At 34.0% G+C, this 15,155-nt stretch overlaps 1 protein-coding gene across 9 annotated transcripts in view; it reads right to left on the minus strand.

Moving 5' to 3' along the window:
* The window catches only part of LOC126915882 (phospholipid-transporting ATPase ID), a 73,498-nt gene that overhangs the window by 41,583 nt on the left and 16,760 nt on the right, over positions 1–15,155 (minus strand). For 3 of the 9 annotated variants that reach the window (XM_050721004.1, XM_050721000.1, XM_050720995.1), the window contains exon 1: positions 1,183–2,362. The exons of 2 other annotated variants lie outside the window; for them this stretch is intronic. The gene's annotated coding sequence lies outside the window, so the exon portion shown is untranslated. Of the gene's footprint in view, positions 1–1,182; positions 2,363–15,155 lie in introns of those variants that run through there. 4 more of the 9 variants (XM_050721006.1, XM_050721003.1, XM_050721005.1 and 1 more) reach the window with 2 other exon arrangements.

Raw genomic sequence — 15,155 nt, forward strand, 5'->3', positions numbered from 1 at the left:
TACTACTCGCCAATAAATGATGAAGAGCCACCATAAAAATACGTTACATTATACAATACATCACACGATATACAGATCCTCTAAATTATACCCATCTATTTTCGAACGTCCCGTACAATTTTATAGAACGCTGAAATCATTGTACGTTATCTTTAAATTTTTCTCAAATTTCGTTATAAACATCAGTAACCACGTGTTGCCTTAAAAAACCATGCGCAAGGTAAATACTTAAAGAATTGTAAATTAAAATGTTCCATAATTGCTCATACACATTTTGTTTATACAGTTAACGCATTTTCTTCTTGTATACACAGTTTAATCTATTTTATTCGAACTTGATCGTATTTAGTTTAATTGGTGATATACCGTGGATCGCTACTTATTTCGGTGAATTATTATTCACGATTACGGTACAAGAGCAATGAAAATAAATGTCCAGCATTTAATCGGCCATGTCGCTTAACACGAGACCGGCCGAGGAGTGCGATGTGTTAACGTTTCTCTCATCGATCGCGTGTTACAATGAACTCTTTTTTAGTGCCTCTCCACCCCGTCAGAGATATTGATCCTGACAAATTGTTGAGATTATCGTACGCGATGATTCGCGAATGTCACCGGGAATTTATTCAGTGGCGAGACAAATTAAAGGGGACTCTGGGACATTAAAATAGATTACTCGATCGAAAAAAAATAATAATTAAATACACATAATTTAATTAATTGGATATTTAGTTTTTTGTGATTCCACGTTGCGAGATGCACTCGATATTGTGCGAATCATATTTTTTCATGATAAGATTGAATTCGATAGAAATAGGAACCTCTCGCAAGTCAAATCAATCAACTCCACTTTTTATTAATTTCTTCGTTACATATGTACAATGAACATTTAGGTCTCAAGAAACAAACGACGCTTTCGTATATCCATTTGTCATAAGATGACACAAATAATGGGAAATTTTAAGGCAAACTGAAGAGACAGTGTCCGTAGCGCCATGTCGTTATTTTTTATGTTATGTTTCAATTTATGGAGCTGATCAATGTGGCTTCTGAACCAATCATATGTAAGCGCAGCTCGGACTTCAAATAATTCAGATCGAAGCACGAAAGTAGCATGTGAATTAAAATTATAGATAACAACTAACCAATAATTATCAGCATATAACATGAAATAAAGAATACCTTGAAGAGCACCAGAATTCATGTCTTCGCATAGTAGAAATCACACGTTCTGACGTTCTCACCTTTTGTCACCATAAAACCAAAAACGTACATAAATTTTCAGTTCCAAACTTATACCTCGGCAACCACGAAAATCGTGTCCAACCAGCACGGAAACATTGTTCGTCGAGGGAACACTTTAAAAATGTTGCTGAACTGTTCACCGTTCAGATAAAAAAAACCATATTTTCTCATCGGCGAAAAATATCTATAAGGCTTCGATCCGAAGCATAGTTTGTCCAACGTGTTTTATAATCGTAACAACGAATTGATCCCAGTGGGTCAAGGTTGCGAGAAATCCTTCGTAGCGATCGACCACCTTCCCCTAGGTAGATTCAAGGAGTCGAGCGGTAACGAAATCACGACTTTCGAAACTACGTTGCTCGAAAACTGAACCAATTCCATCAACGATCTTTTCAATCTTCTTCAACCGTGGGGAATCTCGATTTTTATCGACGTTATTCCTTCGAACGAAAACGATCGAAGAAGCTGAGAAATACACAAGTTCGACGACCGTTTAAAAAAATAACTTTCGAGGAACACGGCCGACCTTGCGTTCAATTTTAACCGATCGACCACGATCACTCGGTTTATCTATTTCTTCCAATCTTTGCAGATAGAAACGAGTTATTTTCCAGCAATTTCACACTCGTTGCTGTCACTGATAATTATCAAACTTGGCCACGAGATTCGTCGGCGTTCCCGCGAATTCGCAAAAGTTTCAGCTTTGGAAACTGAAGTGATCGCAGAGTTAAAATAACAGACACTCTATGTCACTGTACGAATCTTCCACTTTGTGACGATCATGCTATTTCTGTTTTTTATTTAACAAGTAAGTGCTTTTGTATTTGATCAGCCGCGTGTAACTTGACGGAATGTAACAAAGAGAGGCACTTGGTAAAATCGAGCACGTTTAACTGGCAACTTTCATTCGTCGATGAAAAAGTGAAAGAAAACGAAGGAAATGATCGTAGAAGAACAACTCGAGGATGTAAACTCACGTTTCGCGATACCGATCCTCCGGCGTCTCGTGGATCACGAAGAATGAGAAACGTTCTAGCGTGTATACCGATCGGAAAGGCCGTCCGGTCGGAAGCTTACGCCATTCTCGACTGACGAGCAAAACGGCGAAGCGGCATTTCCCCATCGGTGCGCGCCTCGATCGAGGAAAAAGCTTCTGTAGGTGGGGATACCACGACGCCGGTCTACCCACAGGAAAACACGAAAGTTCAAACGACACGCAACGTTTTTAATCAGAGCTTTTATTTTTCTTTCTCTTTCTCGTTTATCGAGAAAATATTATTTGTTACATCGAAAACATCGCGCGATTATATAAATATGTCGTATATGATTCTCATCCTGTTTCTTATTATTTCTCTTTCTCTTTTTTTCGAGAAAGAAATAGAAAGTGCAAACTTTTAGTAATAATTCAAGATCTCTTTCTTTTAATTTGTTCTTTAAAAATAAATGAATTTTATATGTTGAGTTACTAAACTCAATATTTAAATATTTATTTTATTATTCTCATTAATTTAATTATTTAATTATTCTCATTTAATTATAATTTAATTATTCTCATCTTTTGCTCGTTTAGTTGAGTATTGCTTCTCTTCTCGATGTGGACAGTGTTTCGTTTCACGTTGAAGGACTCGCAGATGTTTCCCATGTTTCACCGATATGATGTGAATTATCGTATTAACATAACATATGATCGTAGTGTCGTATATCTGAATATATTTTTTATTTCCAATAAAAACAGATTTTTAATCGAATATGAATCTTTTTTCATATTTTTTATTTATGTAGAATGTACCTGTATAATGGTACAATACACAATGGTATAATATTTTATAGTGTGTTAATACCATTTTATGTTCAAATAAAACGTATACATAAACATAAACAAGCTTCTTGAAAGAATATTACGTTTGGTCTTAGCCTATACTAAGTTTAAAGATCATGCAAGTAACTATATAGTCGGCGTAAGGTTCGATTACTTTGGAAGATTTAAAAACCGAGTATATACTTTTAGAGATCTTCTAACGCAATTTCAACTAACTTCAATAACAGAAAAAATAATAATTGCATAAAAGGCCGGAATAAATTTCCTGTATTAAAATTAACTTCGTAATTAAAATCACGGAACAAACGAAATGCTAATAAATGACATTAACTCGTGTCATCGATTAGTTACTAATCTGACTTCAAAATAACTTCGCGTGAAAGAAAGGTATGAGAATGAGTAATCACGCGTGACCTCGATAATCCAAGAACAAAAGTATTTCGATTACGTTCTCCATGGGACTCCAAAAGCGTAATCGCAGCTACTTTCAGTCGAGCTCAGTCACCGACCTAATGAGGATGTGCTTCCGCGAAGAACTTGTGTTATTCTCGTACATATCGCGCATTATGTTAAGTAGATTGTATTCTGCGAATGTCCTCTAACAACTCAACAATCAATGTTTACGATCGATATTCATAAAACTATGAAATTACCATTTATCAGTTTTTGTTACATTTTTATTGAAATGGACAGAAATTTTCTACACGAAGAAATGAATATTTCTTCTTTCGACTCAAATATACACAATAGTTGACAAAAGTATTCGAATATTAATAGAGAACTTTCACGTATATACTATGTGTGTCATCTAAAACATTTTGAAATTTCATTAGCACTACGATTTTTATGCATTTGTGGAAAATCTAAAGGTGGAAAATTGCACAGAATATACACATGTAATACGCAAAAATATTATATTATATTATTTTGTAAATAAAACATAATCGTCCCAAACACAATCGTCTACCTAGGTTGCATTTTTTAAATTACCTTTTTAAAAATTAAGGTCTGTAAATATAAATTTACTACGTAGTAATGGAACATAACTGCCACAATTACGCTGATAACGTTCTATAATTATGATGATAAAGGTTTCGTTACTACGCTAATGAAATTTCAAGATGTTTCGTATCACAAACATGATATACGTATCTACGAAAGAATTTTATAAGTGTTCGAATACTCCAGTGAACTACTGTACATTCTTCTCAAAGATATATGTATTTGTACTACAAATAGTGGAAATTAGGACACGCATCAAGCTCGAAACACCTTCTAAATAGATAACAATGGTTCGCAATGCTCGCGAGACCATTTCTGAACAAGGCTGTTAATAGCGGCACTGACATTTTAGAAATGCCACGTTACGACATTTTCGAGTACTATTGTCCTAAATTGTTGGGATATGTCATGTGTCAATAAATATTCGCCTGTGAAAATTTCTTATCGTCGAATGTAATAACCGTGCATCATGTGACGACGCGCAACGAGGAGAGGAAATAAGAAATGTCACATCACACTGTGACGATGGGACTAAACCGACGTTAAACGAGTTCCTAGAAATTATGAATATTGCGTCAGTTTTCCGACTTTGTCATCTTAAGTGATTCAACGTAAACTATTATCATATTATCAAATTAATATCACGATATTAAACATTTATCAACAATTTTTGATTCGCGTTAAACGCACAAAATTTTTTAAACATTTCTGTCTTCGTCTTATCCGTGACCAATCGATACTTTCGGTCGACCTTATGTCCGTCTTGGACCACAAATACCACAAAGTCTGCACAAAAATCTGCGCAAAATTCATTCATGCATTTCTGAAAAAGAATCACTGTGTTTATCGAATGATATCATATTAAAATTCACGATGCGAAAGAACCTGTTTTATTTTCTTTTCTATTAATCAGTTGAACACGTACTTATAAAGTATGTGAAGCAATTACCGCATAGATTGATCTACGATAGATCATTCACGCGTTCAATGTCCACAGTTTTCTTTTTCTTTTTTTTAATTTTACATCGAACGCCAAAGAGTAAAAGATATTCAACTGTACAACGTGTATACGGAGATGAAATATTTTACAAAATTTTATTAATTGATTATTGAATTCATTATTCTAAATTACATAAAAATTACTATAAAAATTACTTTACACCTAAGGTTTAAATAAATGTTACATCGCAGGAGGTATCAATTTTTTCCTACAAGTATATTTTATATACTTGAAATATATTACACATATTTTTACGAAACGATACGAAATATATTCTCCACGCGATATTAACAAGTTTCAAACGCGCTAAATATTGCAAATTGTAAATAATTCATTTTAAAGGTATAACGAATTTTCAGGTTCAACTAATTTTTCTTAACTGTTCTAATTCTTACAATATTAAGAGTTGCGCGTATCAATAATTAGCAACAATATTGCACGATTTAAGCACGAATGAGCTAAATAGGGCTAACGTTGGTTATCTGTCCAACACGTGTGTTTTCACAGAAGATTTTCTTGTCGTAAATCACGAAAAGAATATTGCAGAAAAAAAAGAGCGACAAGAAACGTAAATGACTACCAGCCAAGAATGATTAGACGAATTATTACATAAATAAGCGATTATACATATATATACATATTATACATATAGTACGCGATTATATATATATATATATATATATATATATATATATATAATCGCGTCAATGTGAATTTACATAGGAATTTGGTGGCAAACAATTGTTTCACGTTTAAGGCAAAATTTATGAAAAGAAATATCTTCGTCGCTATGTAATTTTATCTTTCTTATCTAGACGTTCTCGAGTATCGAATCGTGTTAAATAAGACAGTAATTAACAGCACGATAATTAATACCTCGCTGATTAGATTTTAAAATAAAATATGTGTTTTACGAAGAAGCGCTATTTGCTAATGAATTTGTTTTAGGTAAATACTAAACCATGAATTGAATTTTAAATTACTAACCATACTAACAGCAGTGCGGATTAATTTAGTCTTATCCCAATTATTAAATTTTTCATCGATATTAATTAAACAAATTGCACCTGCTATCAAGTTCATCGAAGTATCTCAAATTAATTTTTCATTCTCCAAACTACCATCAACCTATTCAAGCGTAGTTTTCAACATTCCGGGCTTTTTACAATTATACGTACATTGAAAAGCCAGAACTAGTGTCGTAGTAGTCAATATTAAAAGTAATATTTACGAATAACTGAAGGGCCAGGAAGATCGCGTGACGAACTAATGAAAAGTTCGACGAAACGTGCCATCGTCGGCGTGGCCCTCACTTCTGACTTTACGCTCGAGCTTACGTCAGGCGTGGACACGCCAAACCCAATAATACATCATCGCTCGACGACACGATTCTATTTTGTTCGTCTGTCAACGTAAAATTATTTCATTCAATCAGACGACGAAAATATGGATGACACTTTATTGGACTTCTTTCTCAAGCGACACGATTCGGCAGCTATTATTAAAACAATTTTCTGACACGATGAAATATTGCAGAAATTTCGTGTATCTTCTTTGAAACACGATATGCTCGCGGAGAACATAATTGTCAAATGCTGTTTGGCAATTTAGCCAATTTTACGGACTTGATTGTATAGAAAGTGTTGGAAAACTGAGCAACATTTGAGGTTCTCAGTAGCGAAACTGATCAACTACATTTCTTTTATCGTTTGTTTACTTTGATTACATAGGTACGCGATTCGACGCTTAGTTCTCAAGAAATAAGTAATTTTAACAAGTTCATTTTGTTGTAAGAAGATTATATAAATAGTGAGAAATTCTACGGTGAATTTAAAAAACAATGTTTGCAACACCATCGCTTTTCTCTCTGCTTTTCAAAGCTGATCAATGAGCTGATCGTATTTTAATCGTAGAACACGTTAGAAAGGAATAATACGTTTCAGATCGTTAATGTAGACAGGGAAGCAATTATTACTGCATTTACTTAAGCTAACTTGATAAATACTAAAGGAGACAGATAATAATAGAAAAATAGTTTCATGTTCTTAAGCAAAATAATGTACACATGTTACATATAACATATAAATCATATTTTTCTATTTTGCGGAATTATCCGACAAGAGGTTAAAAAAAAATTGCAAAATTTAAAATAACCAAAGAATATTTAAATCTAAAAATCACCAGTTAGACAGTGTTCGATTATGTAGCGTGCGACCGTATCAGTGGAAAAAGATCGCGGTAGACTGATGATAAAAAACAAGATTGTTTGCCGAAGATTTATAGGTAAATATTTCTTATCGAAATATGTGAAGAATACTTAACCCTTTTGCTACTATATTTCACTTATATGATAAAGCTTGCGAAAGGGTTCAACTGCTTGGCACGCTCTTTTTATACGTAATGATAATAATATTCTTTATTTTCAGCCTGACGGCTAAGAAATGGTCCAGGTTGGCAAAATCCTTGGCTTGCAATTCTATCTTTACCTTCCGCTCTTTCAATTTCTATCTTCCTTCTGTTCTTTCATTTAAATTTCTCATTACTCTTTTTATACGTAATATTTTCAGAAGCGTAAGCGTATGATGAAATATATTTCATTTTGCGATCGATGATTATTCGCACGATTCGTCGAGAAGCGTATATATGAGCCGAGTTAGGCTGAAAATTAATTAACTCTATCGCTTCCGTGAAATCGTATTCCCCGAGAATCGAGAATGCCCCGTTGTTTCTTCCAATTGTGCGTAAACGTTTTCGCTTTCAATTTAATTACTCATTGGAGCAGATATATTCAGCTAATGTTCTATCGTTATATGCATATGAATACGATTATCTGGTAGCGCATAAGGTAACGCATAAGGAATTTTTTGGAGAATTTCTACATTTTGTCAAGTTTTCTTAAAACCACACTGAAAATTTGTCGAGTCGAGAATTTTCCTTCAAATCGGATCGATATAAGAAAAGATATTCTAAACATTTCGGGGAAATTTTTTTCAGGGTCAGGTTAGAAATGAGAAAAATACCTCGCGACATTAAAATATCAGTAAAGGTTTTTAATATTCAAAATATCCTGGAGATTTGATAAATTTTAAGATGGTTCAAAGATATCCGACGCGACGCGATGTTAAATACCCAAAATACTTTGTAACACATACACGTACATACGTGCATATATTAGAATTCTTGAATATTGATTATTATAATGAGATATCGGAAATACTACATATTATTATCAGATACTTGATACAGAATTGATTTTAAATTTAATTATACATTTCTGAACTTAAATTAGCAACCGAGGATAATTATAAATTGCTTAGAAATATCCAAAGTGTAAAAATATCGACTTATTATTAATCTGTAAATGTCTTGCTTTCCCGAGTACGTCAAATAAATGCAATTCTCAAAAATCGTTACGATTGTACATATTAGATACAAGAAACCTTTTTAATCCGTATTTCGTTATTAAGCTTAAATATGCCGAATTTAGTCAAAGGAATCGCGCATTTCCATCGAACCGTGTTTTTCGTGCACGAAACAAATTAAATTACATGAAAAACATAAAATCTATAGCGATTCATGTTGTTTCTTTTTTTTCACGAACCAAGATTTCAAACTTTCAAGCTTTCCTTAATTAAATCACGTCATTTTTGGTAAAAAGAAAATATTTGAAATTAAGTAGATTTGAAAGAACGAACGCATGACACACCTAAACCTGTTCAGATCCAACCTAATATTTTAGAAACCGTTGTCTCTTCGCGTAGCAACGACGGAGCTGTTCGCTTAAGCTTGGAATTGTTACTTTGCGATCAAAATCCTTGGGAGATATGATAATGCTACCGCAATACGTATGTATGTCTTGGAACGTGGAATAAAGTAAGACAGCAAGGTTAGGTAAAATATGAGGAAACATGCGATGTGACTTAAAAAAACAAAGTGTAATATTAAGATAGGATGATTAAACTGGAACGTCTCCAAATTCAATCTTGAATTTTGCACAATTAATGATCAAGCTTGTTGCATATTACGAGACAACGTTAGTCTTGAATATAATAATCACATCCGACTAATTTTCGTTCAAGTTCATCCTGCAAATTTCAATTATCCTTCGACGAATTTCCAATTATAGAAAACAGAAGTAATTACTAGTTGCAAAAGCGCCAATTATAGTTCGCATACTTGGTAATATCCTGTAGTACAAACGTAGCACCAAGTACAACGGTAATTACGAATAACTATAATCTGAGGAACGATCGTTTTCGCAAATCATTGTACATGCTGTCTGTTGAAAACATTTGCATAATCCCAGAATACTCCGCACAAGGATAATGAATCGGCTCTCAAGATCCTCTTCTAGACATTCTTTAAATCAGTCTACCTACCCTACTGCGTATCGTCTTTCAAATTCATTATATGGTTAAGATGGTTATTCGTGTTATATTCTAATATTTTACCAAGTATATGTCCGCAATAAATGTCGTGTAACTTCCGATCAATTCGAAATTTTATCAAGGTATAATCGTGGCGGTCGTGTCTCATCGTAATACCAAGAAAATTTCAAAATATTTTACATAACTCGCACAACACACACGTTAAAAGTTTCTATGCCAATTGTTCTACTCCTTTAGTCAACCATCGTCCTCGCAATAATTTCGAAGTACCCAAATACTTGTTCACGATACACAGAACCTTTACAATTGGATGATCCTGCGAAAAACGGTGCAAACGTGTTCCAAAGGTATCAACGGTTGACGGGTTTCTGGCGTCTCTGTTTATGTCACTTTTACACGATAACACGTTCCGTATCGTGAAGCGGTTAATAAAATCGGTAGCAAGCCTAGATACGTACCCATTGGGCAAGCGTGCATAATTGACGGCCTGTCTCTACCCCTTTTAGACGTTCGTAATATACAGCGTGGCCTTGCGAAATGACACTGTCTCTCTGTGACACCGTGCACGTGAGAGACGACGTAATCATCGATGAGCCAATGGAAGCGGACGCTCCTCTAACGACGCGATTCACCGGTAAATTGTCCCTTAATTTTCTTGCTAATTGTTGGAGGATTGTCGATGAAACGGCACGGTATCGAATGAGATCAACCGATCGACGATACGCCAAACGGTCTGACTAATCTCGTCGAAATCTCATCGAAAACAACGTCCTACTAAACGAACGACGTTACGTCGAACGATGATTGCTCGTTTTAAGGCCGTCGATCAAGAAACGAACGAATCTGGCCGATATTCGCGGCTATTCGCCTGTAAACAGCGATTACTTTCGTTCCTGTACGCTCGAACGTATTTGACGGTGATGGAAATTGGTACGAGATAGCTGAAACGTAGCTATTGCACGGTTTATGGAGTAATACCGGCTACCTTATTGAAACGGACATTGTGTTCCTGAGTGGGATAGTTTGCGGTGTTAGAGACGACTAGGTTCCGGTTCCAGCTGAATGCTTGTTTTCGATGAGCTGCTGCGTTTCAATTCGCGTTTGTTGCTTTATTGATAGCAACCTTGGTATTGCAGAGATATAGGAGAGATCTGGTTACGAACGGATTTTGGAGAAAGCGGAAAATACTGTGAGAAATTTTGTTCGTTTACACTTTACAGTGTACGATTGGTATTTGCATAATATCTTATTATCTTGTAATAAATAATATAACTTTTCGAGTTGATTAGTTTGATTTAAAATTTAATTCATCGTCGAATAATGTTTTTACACGATTGTGGAACTTTTCGGCATATCGAGAGACTCTTCCGTGAAGTAGATTTTCCGCGAACTAGCGTAACAGATTTATTTTAGTAATAACGAGTAGTAGAAGTAGGAAATGATTTTGACGATTACTACATTATTCTACAGAGGTCAATTTTTAGATTACGTGTAAGAGATGCTCTTTAAGAAGTATGTTTGTAAACTGCTGATCGTCCTGTCTCGTAAACAGTGTGTGAATATAAAGAAGAAAAAAATTATTATCAAATTAGACTATATCTTCGTCTATAAGTTTTCATCTGGCTGTTTCTACAACCATTTTCACATAAGTACAGACACATAAGTGATAAACTCCATGAGATGACTTAACTCTATTTTAATTCTAATTTTTAGACTTAATTGGATAAATTAGAATTTTTTCTAATAATCTTCTTGATATATTTATCGCCAGCTAATATGTAGTTATATTTCTAATTTAATAACGAATTCAATTTCCACAAATTTAACAAAATAATTGTATTTATAGAAAATTACTCCTTTATCGTATTTTCTCCAGTTAATCCTAAAATTGAGATTTATTTATCTAATACACTTTCTTGAACAATCGACAAGAATCTGAATGATATACGTAACAATTTTAAATAAATTATCTAGATTTCTTAATTTAATAAATGAGCGTCCTGTCAACATCGAGTAAAAGAATCGTTTCTATGAAGAATCGAGTCTAATTCGATATAAAACTATGAGAAGGGTTGAGTCGTTGAGTGACAATATCGAAGACGTAACTGAGTATCGTTGTAACCGGAGCAGCCCCCTATGGTGACCAAAAGGGTAGGGCCGGAGATAGAAAAGGGTGCGGCAGGCAATCATAGATACTGTTCCATTTAACTTAGCCCCTGTTTATTCGATCTAAGCGTGACCTCATCCCGTGTTTCTCTATTAGACCTACAGTCGTAAAAGATTATCGTCGTGACGATAAGAAAGGCAGAAAAATGCACCTAGTTTCCCAGAAATCTCTGCTCACTGGAATTACTAAATAGAATTAACGGGTTTTCAAAGAAGATTTCCATTACGAGCATTAGTAATACCAAATTATTAAATAGCGCACACCAGTTATTATTATACGTCGACAAACTGGAAACTATAGTGGCGTAAATCAGTCCACTGCCATTTTTCATACGATGCTGTTTTATTGTTACAACAAAATTTAGTGTATCTTTTGAGCTTAAAAAAACATGCTACGACACAGGATCATATGGTAAATTGATTTACCATCGGATTAAACAAATATTTCTTCTAAGGATTAGAAGTCACAAACCAACTCATATCCCCAAATTTTTAACTTACTCCACCACATAATCTCAGCTTTCCAATTTAGTTAAACGATTTCCACTACGTTAATCTGAGATAATTGATTAATTACACCGAGACAACGAATAATTTTTATAAGTAAAATCAGAATGTTATAACAAACGCGAAAAAATATCGGCCACTCCGACGATTATTATGGTAAAGAATAAACATTGACTGACGACACGAATTTGTTTGAATCTCTCTTTCTCTCGTTCGGTAGATAGAAGACAACTAAGTAGCGTAAAAATTCGTGAATAACAGTACAAACTAACGCGGTCCAGGACGAACGAATAATCGAATGTCACAGTCAAAAGGTACGGCGGTTTGTTTACGGAACGATATCGATTGTTGAAGAAGGCTAACAAACATATTTGCCTCGTCAATTTATGATTTCAATTAAATAAATAAGTTTCATATCGCTCTCATCACTTATTTTTTAATTTATATTACGTTTTACGATTATTCAAACCGTTGTACCTTGCTTTAAACTATGGATCTGGAACGAGTTACTTCTAAATATATATGTTTTAATGTAAGCTAAAACGAACAGATGCTATAACGAACGTGATTCAAGAACCAATTCGTTCTAGCACATAGCGTACTGTATACCATAATATAATGTAATATAATAAAAACGTTATAGCATTATATTTATTACAACGTTATAGAAGTGTACAATTAATCAGTTTTAGCTATAGAATTCTACAAAGAAAAACAATATATTTAAATTAATTTCTCTTCACAAGTTAAAGTTACTTATCCTCTATATGGCATTCGCCAGATAGACGTACGTAGATGTTTTTTCAATCAACCCGAACGTAAGAGATTAATGATACGCGTAAAGTACGAAACGAGCGCATGGTTGCCTGATTTGAATGGACGTTTACTACTGCACGAAATTAAAGAACGCGGGGCGTCATTGGGAAACAGACCGGACTACGCACGCAAAGCTTTTAAATCTCGCGCCACCGTAAATCCTCTTATTTTCCGCCGATCATTTACCTATCGCGCGATTGTCGTTCCCGAGCCCGTAAATTCTTGTATTAACGACGAATCTGCCTCGCAAATAAAGCGATCCGTATCGCGTTCGACCAGGAAAGAAATTCATGGAATCGAAATATTTCGAGGGGAAGCGATATCATATTCTAGTGTAAATATAGCGGCGTAGAACTCCCACTCAGGATTTTCCCACTGCAATCTGTTATGGGATACCGCAAGAGGCTGATAAGAAAATCAACATGACGTCATAAGGTTTTATTCGATTCGCCAACGTCAGATTGTAAAATAAAAGCAGAGTCGCGCGCACGATGGCCATTGGTCAGCATGTTATACGGTCATTAAAAAATATAATTTTCATCTTTGTTAATTTAAAAAGTGAAAAAACCGAAGCTTCATTAATTTCTTTGTGCTATCCTTGTTCTTCTTTATCATAAAATATTTAGCCGCCGTTTCATAAGAGTCTACACAGCATAACTTCGATTAAAAGGTAAAAAATTAAAGCCATCTTACATGATAATTTACCAATTAATAACATTGGTGAATTGGCAAGTTGTAAATCTTCTCTTTTACAATTGAAAAGCTTTCTGAAGAAAGACTTACGATAAAGAAATATAAGTTTTTTTAGTTATTATCAATCCAATTGTAGCTAACATTAAACAGCGAGTAAATATTGAAGGTTTATTACTTTATTGCTGACTCGCAACGATGACTTTCAGTTTGTAAAATATGTGTTACATGGAAAGTTCCATTTACTTTATTACCAAAATTTTTTACTGTTGTGTAAAACAATTTATTAGTACACGCTACTGATTACTTGCAAAATACGTCAAGTTTTACTAAGTAATATTAAGTTCTATCGTATAACAGTATCTGCAAAAGATCGCTATATGAGATCAGTATGAAATAGTATAATTAGTACGACTCTAGTGCAATGCATAATAGTGATATAATAATTGCTCGACAGTTAAATGTATGTGTCTAAATTAAGGAATGTTACGCTAAGAATGTGAAAATGGAGCGTTACGTGATATCAGAACGATACATAATCCCTCCAACTTACCCAGAAACAATAGATACGCGTCATTTTTCAAATTACGGAGTATGTGCATCCTATGATTGTTTATCAAACGGCCGAGAATTTTTAATTGCCGATTGTCGAATGATTTAATTATTATTGCATTACGAATTAATTACATAAGAAGAAACGAACTGAATTTACGTAATCAGATAAAATCTGTTCACGATCGAAGTCATCCAATTTTATACGTAAACAATAGAGCGTATTTTTTACGTCAGGTAGAGATTCTCCGTGATATTTACGAAGAATCGTTGAAAGTACGACGCTTACCGATAAGATAAGTCGACCCCGAAAGGAGAATAGAACGATAAGAATTCCTAAAAGTATTGTACATTCAACGATTTTATAAGTGCAACAGCATATGACGATGCGAAACAAATGTACATAATACCTCTGATAGACATTTTTAACGGTTATCATCTAGTCGCGAAAATATTGCTATTCGATAATAGTATTTTTAACCATTTGAGTAGTAAGAAGCTCTTCAGTGAACAGTAATTAAAAGCTCTTCATATCAGAGCACCAAATAAATTTCGTTAATAAGTATATTATAATTTATTACAATAAAAAGTTCATTAACGAATTTCAGTGAAACTTTTAATAGATAGGAAAACGTTTTACCTTGAATATGTTCGTATTTGGTAAAAATTACAAGATGAGCACAAAGATATGAAAGAAACTCTCTTACAATTAGTCTATCAGGAAAAAATTTAGTTAACGCGAAACGTATAACTTTGGATCGTACACGATTCTAAGGAACTTTGAATTGCGACCACGAATTTACATTTATTATACTGTTGAAGATGTTAAAGTCATTCAGAGACAATATATCACACGTGTTATCAAAATTAACGTACATAATGTTATTTACAAATTAAATATTTAGAAGTCGTTCCATACACGTCTACGTGTCATAAAATTGTAGGCAACATTCTCTCTTAATTGATCGAT

The sequence above is a fragment of the Bombus affinis genome, chromosome 4 (genome assembly GCF_024516045.1).
Source record: "Bombus affinis isolate iyBomAffi1 chromosome 4, iyBomAffi1.2, whole genome shotgun sequence".
Classification (NCBI taxonomy): Eukaryota; Metazoa; Arthropoda; class Insecta; order Hymenoptera; family Apidae; genus Bombus; species Bombus affinis.